Source organism: Lactuca sativa, chromosome 9 (genome assembly GCF_002870075.4).
Source record: "Lactuca sativa cultivar Salinas chromosome 9, Lsat_Salinas_v11, whole genome shotgun sequence".
Classification (NCBI taxonomy): domain Eukaryota; kingdom Viridiplantae; phylum Streptophyta; class Magnoliopsida; order Asterales; family Asteraceae; genus Lactuca; species Lactuca sativa.
The window spans coordinates 103,658,642-103,671,061 of NC_056631.2; positions in this window are offsets into that span (position 1 = coordinate 103,658,642).

Here is a 12,420-nt window from a genome sequence, read left to right on the forward strand (position 1 = left end):
AAGCTCAGATTAACTTAAAACTAGCAAACGCTTAACAAAGAACGGATGTTATCAAGATATTAAAAGTACTTTAGTTTAGTTTTGAATCCACCATTTTCCTATGGTTAGTTCTTATTTACAGATTAATAAAGTTGGTTACCAATTTATATGTAGTTACTAGTCTTGATCCGATCTACTAATATTTTTACGAATTCATGAACTACTATGTAATGATCATATACAAGCAAACACAAACTTGATTATTAATGATAATTGGGCTATGTAAGATATATCTAAGACAATTATCTATGATCAAGACAATTAATTAAACATAATTATGATCAAATTGTGTTCTCCAACACAACTAAAGTTGTTACCTTTATCACTTAATCTAAGATGTGATTAATCATAGCTCTAGCTATTTAATGATCATAAACTACTAGGTAAAAAAATTCATGTAATTCAAATGGTCAATAAAGTACACTTAAATTGAATCAAAGCAACACAAAAGCAAAATTTAACATGCTAGGTAATGATGATCAAACACATGCACAAACCAAATTCATATAATCCATAAAATAAGAAACTAACTCATAGTTTTGGGTTTTATTTAACTAAATGAAAGTCTACTAAATTAGCTACTCATGGTAGAAGGTAAACACACAAAATCATAAGAATTCGACATGATTGAATTAATGCAAACCAGATGTGATGTGTTATCTACGAATCTTCAATCTTCAAACGTTCTGTCTTCCAAAAGGTTGTTTTTCGCTCTTCTCTGGCTTTTGATTTCGACCATCTTTCCAGAAATTTAGATCCAAAGAATTAGGGTATTTGTAGTTTCCTTAAATCGTATCTCACATCCTAAGAATTAGGGTCTCACATCATGAGATCAGTATAAATCCGTGTGTGACAAGGAAACTGCATTCCATATATAAATCTACTAGAATGATCAAGCTCACGTCGTGAGTTATAAATCTCAAATTGTGAGTTCTGTCTTTGCACAAACATCATGGATTTTCTAACAAACATGGTGTGGTGATATGTTGCCACGTCATGGGGAGTGTATTTGCTTAATTTTTCTTCCTTTTAAGCTCCATTAAGCTCCCTTTTAAGCTCCAGTCCTTCCAAGTTCCAATATTCGTCACTTCTGGTCCTTTTTAGCTATAAAATAGAATTTAAACATTAGAACTACCAAATATCTTCATTATTAACTAAAATGTAGCATAAATGTATTAAAATAATGCCTAAATATATGTATAGATATGGCAATATCACTAATCTATATAAAGAAAAGCAGTCTTTCTTGAAATCTATTTGCTATATCACATATTAAGAATATGAAGTTACAGTGATTGATATCCTTGTTGATATAGTCACAACTTGTGAGAATTTTTGATTACAGTCAATGTCATGAGTATAATAAGGACCATAGTTAATGACTTGAGTATGATAAAATCCTCTTGTAACGACCGCAAATTTGGGCTACACATTTAAGATATAATAGATAATCTTAGCTAAAGATGTAGTAGTCGTGATGACTATCTCATGGATATAGGGAGCGCTTAAATCCGACTTTGTATAAAGAAGTTATGCTTCTTCGAAGTTTCGTGATCAAACTAACACGGTTATGTGCGTCATAAAAATTGAATAAAAGATATGTTGCTTATTAGCCTAAGTAATCTAAACAAAAGTCGTTGTAATCGTAAAATTGAAAGCGTGCATAAAGAGCACATCCACATCTGACTTCATATGAGGAAGTTATGATTTTTTGAAGTTTCGGCGTAGCAGTGTGTGACACATAAATCGAAAACAAAAGCGGCTGATTGTTAGGAAAAGCAATCTAAACGAGAGTTGAAGATATCATGAATAAGAATCACTCGATATAAATTCAATCGAGAACAGCTGTCGTATGAAAAAGTTATGATTTCTATACGGACTTTAACATTATAATCCTGTTAAAAATATAACTTTAAAAATAAAGTGAGAATTAGCCGACTTAGTCTAAGCGAAAGTTGTAGCACTCGTCGATAGCTACGCATGGATATAAAGAACGTAAAAACAGTGCTCTAATGAGAAAGATATGATTTTTAGAAAAATTGAAAATATGGGAGCACAAAACGCACGTGATGCACACCTTCTAGATGAGCGACACGAACCACCATCTTTACGACATGTGTCACAAAGCTGAAGGAGCAAGGTAGCTGGAGAGCGCGACATACAAGAAGCGCACGACACATCTAGTCAAAATTTTCCTATAAATATGTTGCAACCTTATTCATTCCTTCACATCTCTAGAACCATTCTCTAGAATTTCTACATCTCAGGTCCGAAATTTCCCATAGATTTTTGAAGCAATAGAAGGACTCTGAGTCTTCAAAGAGTCCGAAAAATAGAAGTATTCTAGTCGAAGTTTTGCCAGTGCAATTTCCGACGTTTCGCTAGAAAATCTCTGTAGGTTAAGCTGCACTTATTTTATTTCAAGTGTAACTTATATTTATACTCATAATCATTATTATGAGCCTATAAATAATATTTATCAGTGATTCCATGTCATAATACTAATTGATCTACTTATGGGGGTGATGTCTAGGCTAGATTTAGTAAGGTGTTTAAAGTGGGATTTTCAAACAGTATACTCTATGTACCAAACATACCCTACCTTCGATATGATCTTACCTGGTTACTCATCTTAAGCTATAGATCAGTAGACCTCGGGATTGTTGTGGAATCTAGACTCTCATAAGTCATGAGGAATATATGACACATACTTAGTAATGTGTACCTAGGTCATATAAAAGGAATAGCTAAAGTGCTTGGCAAAGCGTTGCCCAAATTTCGAGTCATCCACTTTTAACAAGTGAGTGCATAGTTATTTTGATCTTTTACACATATATATGAAGTATTTAGATAATTAAATGTTATATGTGCTTATTATTTGTGATTAAAATGGTCTGTGTTAGATGAAATAATATAAGATGATTTTTATATGATTTTTACTGTATATGTAGTTTTATACTTATAATATATTGTGTAGTGGTGGGTGATGAGAGATGATAAATGATGAGGGTGATGGGTGATGAAAGATGATAGATGCTGAGGGTAATGGTTGATGAGAGATGAAAAATGATGTTAATAGACCACAAATTTAATAATATTATTATACTAATGATGTAGTTATCTCAAAGAGTATAATCGACGACCACCGACTATTCTGGACAGCCAGGTGGAAAACAGACATGTGCGCAACCTGTAGGTGATCAACTACATGTTCATATGGTGTACTCTGTTCCTTATTAACATCCATTGCATAGGAATCACCAAAGCAATATTTTATATTTGATGTTGCGTGATGATTCTTAGGTTAGATCCTTGGAGATGAATATATAAGAAATCGAGTTAATTGTTTGATGTGAAATAGATAATTAAAAATACTAATTAAAATATTGTGGGCTGAAAACCCTATGTACTCACTAGGCTTCCCCGCCTAACGCACTCAGTTTCTTTGAATCACAAGTAGCGGTACGAAGGCACATGTATAGTAATGTTTAAATTTGATGAGGAAATGTAGGCTAATAGTATGGTAAGATGTTATAAGGCCTGTAAGACAAGTGTATGATTATGTTTCTTATATCAATTATGACATCCTATGTTTTTAATAATCAATGAAAAACATTTCTTCGAGAATACTTTTTATGGGACAAATTCTAGATTTATAAATAAAACTCTATTTTAAAATAGCCATAAACAAAAAATATTTTCAGGTCATGAAATGGGGATGTCACAGTTGGTATCAGAGCATTAGTTTAAGAGAACTAGGAATACTTTGAGGATTTCTAGACTTAAACTTAGAATGCTAAGCAATGATTGTGAGATGTGTGTCTATTATATTATTGGTAGTATACTTGAATTGACACAAGCACTAGAATACTTTAGGGTATGTGCGTTAATTGAAGTTATGTGCTAAATGATTTATATTATAGCATGCCTTAGGTTGTCTACCTAGATTGCTATTACTTGATTGAAGGTTTGTTGCTGAACATGATTGGAAATTTTATGTATTTAGAATTCTAAACGTATAAATTAATGTATTGTATTAGAGCTAGCATATAACTTTTCAAAGTGATTAGGAAGATCATGCATCTAAACATAACTAAAAATTTCCATATCATAAAATATGTGCGTCCTGGTATACTGAATGATTATTCAGGCGTACACAACATCATGGCGAGAACTCATAAAAGACTAGGAAAAGGTAACATAAATAAGTAATCTAAACCGCGACGTGTGATTGAGCATGCACCAGAAAGTGTGCCAATAGCTGGACCAATCATGATGACAGGAGTTCAAGCCATGATTCCGGAAATGCTAGCTGAACAAATGGAGGTGACCATACAACTGGTCCAAGGGAATAGGAGGGAAGTCACTACACCGATTGATGAACCAATGTTAAATGAGGGATAATCAAAAGAAGGAAGCTATAGTAGGACTGTGGACCAAGTAGAACCACAAAGTGTTAGAAGGAATAACTTTGATGGTGTTTTAGAGATGTGACTAAAGCAACCAACAGAAGACCATTCTCGCGATATGACAACTAAAGACTAGAATGTTAAGCTGGTGGATAAAGCTGATATGGAAGAGAACAGGAAGTTCGAAGGATCTTCAAGGACCGATAATAATAGTAGATTATATAAGTCTAACCCCAACAAAAAAGAGGAGTGGGGGTAACAATGAAGCAAAATGGTATGAGAAGTGCAAGAAGAAACACTTTGGGAGATGCGACGGAGAAGTGACCTGCTATAAGTGTGGAATGACTGGTCATTATTCCAAAGATTGTACATTTAATGACAGATTGTGCTATAGATGTGGAGATAAAGGGAATATTTCAAAGAATCGACCAAAGAAAAACAAAGCAAAAAGGCTAAATGTGCTGTCGAAGCCAAAGGGAAGAGCATTCCATGTGATCCTTGATGGAGCAAATGTCGCTCTAAGAGATCAAGAATAGGGAGCGGCTTATCCGAAGTCTAAGATATGAAGTAGTCATCCTATATAGATAGTAGTATGTTATGTAACTTGATGAAAAAGGCATGGAGTATGGTGAACTTGAATAACATTGTAATTGTTTTCAAGAAGTAATACAGTCTCTAAGTATGTTATAGTATTTGATATGTTAAATTGCTATATAACTTTTTTGTAGGGTGACTTGGAAAACTGTGAGGCAATTCTTGGGATGAGTATGAGTAGTTGTGAAAGGTAGTAGAGGGCTATACTACTCGAAGCACATGACTTACATTTGGATTAGGAAAAGTCACAAGGTTACTAAGACACTAGTAGTTGAGTTCGTCTTGTTTGTTTCCATCATTAACTTTGTTTCATTGATGAATAAGAAAATGAATATTATTCCGACCCTATTAGTCATAAAAAATTGATACTAACTAGGGTAAATCTGCGAAGTAAGTTACTCAGTTTATAGAACCATGTTCGATGTAGTGTTCGACTTTATTCAAGAGATTGAAGAATAAGATAATCAAAGCAATTAAAAGGAGTATTGTAGCCTTCATCATGATTGAGAAGCCAGTAGCTGGGAATGTTACATGCTATGATGAAGTTGTAGCATATTAGAACACGAATTAAGGTGTCTTCCGTGCTAGAGTTTGATTCTTAGAGACATGAGTCTATCCATTGCATCATATGATGGAAGGTCATAAGAGCACGACCCTTCGGTCTGTTATGGTAGCCGAATTAAAGAACTTATCATGGATTGATTCCGTTTGAGAAGAAGTAGGAGTTGCCGATGAAGATCGAGTTTGTAACTCAAAATCTAGGATTGAAGGCCTAACAAAGGATGAAGAACAGATGCAATGTTGAGCACCTTTAACAATTAAGAATTCAAATAGTTTGATACTCATTTGAGGAAGACATATGAGTATGGTTATAACGTAGGATGGAAAGTGACTTGCGGGATCATCAGCCAACCCTGTTTCACTGATGATTTCTGGACGTAATCATCCTAATGGGGAGATAATTATAAGGCATGCAAATTTTTTCTAGACATTTAAGATATAATTGATAATCTTAGCTAAAGATGTATTAGTCGTGATGACTACCTCCTGCATATAAGAAACACTTAAATCTGACTGTGTATGAAGTTTGTTGGGTTTTCTACGCATCAAATATACTCTAAACTAGGCAGCGGAAAAATTGAAAATATGATATACCTAAGTGTACATGCAACCTATGGATCTACAGTTTCATGCTAATTACATCTACCCTAGGAAAACATAAAACAAAGGAAGAAAAACATACCTCTTCTATAGCCGTTGATCTCCATGCTTGAGATCTTGATCCTCCATAAAGTTGCTTGGATGAGAGGACCCAAACCAGAATCATATTAATGGTATCACACCCAATGACACCAAAGAGTGAAATAAAATAACTAGGAGAATGGTCAATTTTACAAACCCTAAGAGGGTTAGAAATCGTCCCTAAGAGGAGGAGGAAGAAGGGTTGGCGAAACTTCAAGCCAAGGTGCAAGGAGGAATTATCCCTAAGGCCCTATTTCTAGCCTTGGATGCCTCCTTAGGTTTTGTACTCCTTCCCATGTGGGATGGGAGCATAACCGTGAAATTTCACTCCTTTCCTATGTGAGATGGAGTGATTTTCATCCAACCCTAATTCCATAAGGGTTCTGGAACATTCTTGATTAACCAACTATCGATAAATGAACATTCAACCCTTTAATTAATTAAACTATTAATTAATTCCCAAAATATATTTCCAATTAGTTTCTAATTAATTATTAACCATAATAATTAATAATCCAATTTCTCCTTTATTCATTCTACTCAACTTGAGTCTTGAGGGCGACCCAAAAGGACCCTGTTATTATTAGAAATATTACCAATAGTTAATGAACTTGGACACTATCCCAACAATCTCCCACTTTTACAAGTCATCAACTATATGAGGACCAATATTTCGCCAATAATCAACACAAAGTTAGCCATCTAATTCAACTACCGAAATCTTGATCTAATCAAGATTCAGCTGTAACAGGCCAAATTTACAATAAATTTTTTCATTTTTAGTAACGAAATTATCTTCATAAATCATAGCATTTCAATCACATTTGGTTTCAAAAATCCATGACATCAGATAAATTATTCAAAACATCAAAGTGTCCTAACTAAAATGCCAGAGAGTGCACGCCGCGCCATCATGTCGGACCCTTGCCCATAGATCCTGAAGTACCTGAAACAACCAACAAACTATAAGCTAATGCTTAGTGAGTTCCGCATAGCATACCCCACATAAACCACATAATCACATAACCATATAAACCGCATACATACTACATAAGCCATGCATACAACTATAAAAGGATGTCGTGGACTCCATCCACGGTCTTATTCCAGGATGTCGTGGGCTCCTCCTAGGGTCTTATACCTATGTGCCATGGGCTCCCCCACATGGTCTTTAACTGGAATGCCATGGGCTCCCTCATAGGTTCTGATATCCAGCTGCCACGGGCTCCCCTAGGGTCTTCGCATATCTAACCAATAAGGTACTAACACATTCACATATACGTATACTAGGCATATCCATAATGATTCCACAATAATCATCACTACTAACTAAATGGGCCGACCTTGGTGCCTTCGACCTATTGGTATGGTGAGGAGACTCACCTCTCAAGCAATACTGGATTGATAAGGCCAAACCCCAACTCATAGCTCCAAACTCAACTGCCTACAACCATCATGTGACCAACTTTGTTAAAATCCTGAAATACCAAAGATACCCTTAAAGTCAAAATTGGTCTACCATGGTCAAAGTCAACAGTCCGTGTTGACCCAACATGTCGAGTGCACTTGCTAACTCATCGAGTTCCTTCAGTCCTCAGAAAACCAGGACAAACCCTAGTCAACTTGCCGAGCTGACAGGACAACTCGTCGAGTTCAAATAATGTCCAAAGGATCGGGGAAACCCGAATCAACTCGTCAAGTTGGCAAGGAAACTCTTCGAGCTTTCCTAGTCTTAACACATTCAACCACTTTTCCAGCAAGTCCAAATCCCCAAACTAGAAATCTCATCCCCTATGGTGAAGATACCACGTAAAGTGGCTAACTTTACGTCCATGCATGGCACTAAGGGGGCTAAAACACTACAACAAAGCTTATTAAGGGATTTAGGGAATGAAGGAGGGCCAAGACTTAATAAAGATGACAACTTTAAGTCCACGGAGGCCCTACGATGTCCATATCTGAAGTCATAGCTTCAAGCCATGCTCAAATCCAAGAATGACCCAAGAATAAGCTAAAAATGACACTAAACCCTCTAATGGGGAGATCTAGCAAATGAATGATCAAGGTATCAACTTTATATTTCAATATGGCTGCCTCAATAGAGAAGACACCGTATCTACAACCTCTCCCTCAAGCTATGAACCTCCTACTTCAAGCCTCTTCAAAACAATACCAAAAATGCACTCTTTAAGCTCCCACACACTCAAAATGGTAGGAAAGCACGAACTAGGGTATCTCTGGACAAAGGGGCGATAAAGGAGGCTAACAATGAGGTGCAAGGCCTTTAAATAGGGTGCAAACCCTAAAAATTAGGGTTTTCCTTTGCTGCGTCTACTCGTCGAGTTGGGGCTCCCTAACTCGTCGAGTTGAGTCCTTAATCTCGTGTCCAAATGAATCCCTACACGACGAGTCCAAGCTCCCCAAATCGTTGAGTTCCAACCCAAAACCCTATAATGTTTGAGAAATAAATAATACCTGGACCAAGCGTTACATATCTCCCCTACTTGAACTAGAATTCGTCCTCAAAGTCTGCTGATGCAAAAAGCTCCGGATAATGCTTTCTCATTTCATCCTCCGGCTCCCAGGTCCATTTGGAGCCTCTTCGGTGCTGCCATTGCACCTTAGCTAGCCTCACCTCCTTGTTTCACAGGGCTTTGGTTTTCCAGTCTAAAATCACTACTTGTTTCTCCATGTAATTCAGGCTCTCATCAATCTATATATCATCCAAAGAAATGACTGTGGCCTCATCAATGATACACTTTTGAAGTTGGGACACGTGGAAGGTGTTGTGGATTTGACTAAGCTTGACCGGTAGATCCAATCGATAGGCTACTTTTCCCACTCGAGTAGAAATCTTGAATGGGCCAAGAAACAAGGGACCTAGCTTGCCCCTCTTTCGAAACCTAATGACACCCTTCCATGGTGACACTTTCCGCAACACGAAGTCTACCACCTGAAACTCAAGATCCGAGCATCGCCGATCAGCATAACTTTTCTGACGGTTCTACACGGCTCGCAACCTGTCGTGCACCTGCCAGATCAACCCGGTAGTCTTGAGCACCACCTCGGTGCTCCCCATGACTCGGTACCCTAACTCGCCCCAGCATATGGGAGTCTTACACCTTTGTCCGTACAACATCTAAATCGGGGGTCGGTCAATACTAGCATGATAACTATTGTTATATGAAAACTCTGCTAGTGGGAGGTATGTATCCCAACTCCCTCTAAAATCCAATACGCAAGATCGAAGCATATCCTTGAGCGTCTGAATCGTCCGCTCGCTCTGATCATCGGTCTGAGGGTGGTAAGTGGTGCTGAAATGTAACTGGGTGCCCAATTCTTCATCGAACTTACTCCAAAACCTGGAGGTGAATCGGACATTGTGGTCCGAGACCATGGATACCAACACTCCGTGCCTGACCACCACCTCTCGCGCATAAATGTCTGCTAATTTCTCAGTAGAGATGCTCTCGGAGATCGGAATAAAATGGACACTCTTCGTTAACCTGTCTACAATGACCCAAATTAGGCCTGGCAATCGTGTCGTGTTCGGGTTGGCGTGTCGCGGGTTGGCGGGTTGGCAGGTCAAAATATGTCAATCCAAACACGACCCATTTAAATATACAGGTCACGGGTTGGTGGGTCACGGGTTGGCGGGTTTGGAACATAAACCCATATATGACCCACCAACCCATTTATTTATACGGGTTCACAAGTTAGCGGGTCCGTGAGTCAGATTTGGGTTCGTGGGTCCAAATTTTAGATATTTAAGTCTTAAACATCCAAATGAAAATTAAAAACATTCATAGAAACATGTTATAGACTTAGCCTTATAAGTTACGACTTATGACCTTAGACCATCCACCACGAGTAATAATGTCAAAACAATCAAATGGTCTATGAATAAATTGTATATATTATATAATACTTATTAAATATTAATACTTGATACATAAATACATTTAAAAATATAATAAATTTTTTTTATTAAGAATATAAACTGGTTGGCGGGTCAACCCGTTTATTTTTTGAGAAACCCATATATGACTCGTTTAATAAACGGGTTGGCGGGTCGAAAAACTCAACCCAAACCCATTTATTTCGTGTCGTGTCGCGTGTCGTGTCGAGAATTGCCAGCCCTAACCCAAATGGATTCCACACCCCTCGTCGTCCTAGGTAACTTTGTAATGAAGTCCATGGTGATCTCTTCCCATTTCCACATGGGACTGGGTAACGACGGAACCTTGCCGTGAGGCCTTTGATGTTCGACCCTGACCTTCCTGCAGGTCAAGCACCGGTCCACGAACCATGCGATCTCCCGCTTCATGCAAGGCCACCTGTAACTCAACCTTAGATCCTGATATATCTTTGTGTCCCCCAGATGAATCGAGAACTTGGATTTATGTGCCTCCTCCAAGATCTTTTGCCTCATACCTCCAGATACTGGTACCCACACCCGGCCACACTATTTCAACAAACTCCAACCATCCCGAACAAACAAGGGAATCTGACCCCGAATCCGCTCTATCTTGCAGTTCCCTTTCTTCAAAATCTCCACCTAGGCCTCCTTTATCATATCCAACAAGGGGGAAATCAACTTCATCCTCAAACAAACATCTCCAATCAGAGCACTCGCCATCTTGTGGCTCAAGGCATTAGCCACCACGTTGGCCTTCCTGGACAGTATAAAATCTCGCAGTTATAATCTTTCAGTACATCCAACTACCTCCTATGTCGCATGTTGAGGTTCTGCTGATCCATCAAATACTCCAAACTTTTGTGGTCAGTAAAAATAGTGCACTGGACTCCATACAAGTAATGCCTCTAGATTTTGAGGGCAAACACCACTGCCCCCAATTCCAGGTCATGAGTGGGGTAGTTCGCTTCATGAGGCTTCAGCTGACTCGAGGCGTATGTGATCACATGCCCCTTCTGCATCAAAACGGCCCCTAATCCTGTGATAGACGCATCACAATACACCACCAAACCATCCAACCCCTCGGGTAGTGCTGAAATCGAGGCCTCGCATAGTCTCTGTCTCAAAGTATCGAAGGCCGACTGGTAATTTGGTCCCCACCGAAATGTCACATTCTTATTGGTCAAGTGAGTCAAAGGTACTGCAATCTTGGAGAAATTCCGAATAAATCTCTGGTAATACCCCGCTAGGCCCAAGAAGCTATGCATCTCAGATGCATTCTTTGGTACTTCTCATCGCATCACTGCCTTAATCGTGGCTGGATCAATGAAAATACCCACTTGGTTGATGATGTGCCCCAAAAACTACACCTCACGCAACCATAAATCACACTTTGAGATCTTGGCATAAAGCTTTTCCGCCCTTAGTGTCTCCAATACCTCCTTCAAATGTTGCTTGTGCTGCTCCTTGGTCTTAGAATAGACCAAGATATCAATGATAAAGATGATCACAGACCGAATGGCATCACTACAAACTCATAGTGACCGTATCGAGTTCTGAAGCCTGTCTTCGGTATGTCCTCATCCCTAATCTTGATCTGATGGTATCCCGTCCGAAGATCAATCTTGGAGAACCAAGATGCGCCTTGAAACTGATTAAACAAATCATTGATCCTCGGGAGTGGATAACGGTTCTTCACCGTTAGCTTATTCAGCTCCCGATAATCGATGCACATCTTGTGTGACCCGTTCTTCTTCTTCACAAACAGGATCTTTGCTCCCCATGGGGAACTACTCAGACGAATAAACCCTCGGTCTAGCAGCTCCTGCATCTCAGGAGGAGCTAGCCGGTACGGTGCTTTGGTTATCAGAGCAGCACTTGACACCAAGTCAATGCGAAACTCTACTTGCCTCTCCAGAGGCACCCCAGTCAACTCCTTAGGAAATACATCCCGAAAATCCTGTACAACCGGTACACTGTCCAAATCTATCGTGGTCTCAACCCTCATATCCGAGATGTATGCCAAAAGTCCCGGACAACCCTGATGGAGAAGTCTCCTAGCCCTCGCAACTGAACAGAGGGTTGGACCCTACGAGGCTCTCTCCCCATGAATAACCAGCTCTCCCCCACTTGGGGTTCGAAATCTCACCAGCTGGCGCTCACAGTCTATCATGGCCCTATTGGCCCTCAACCAGTCCATCCCGACGATAACCTTCAGCC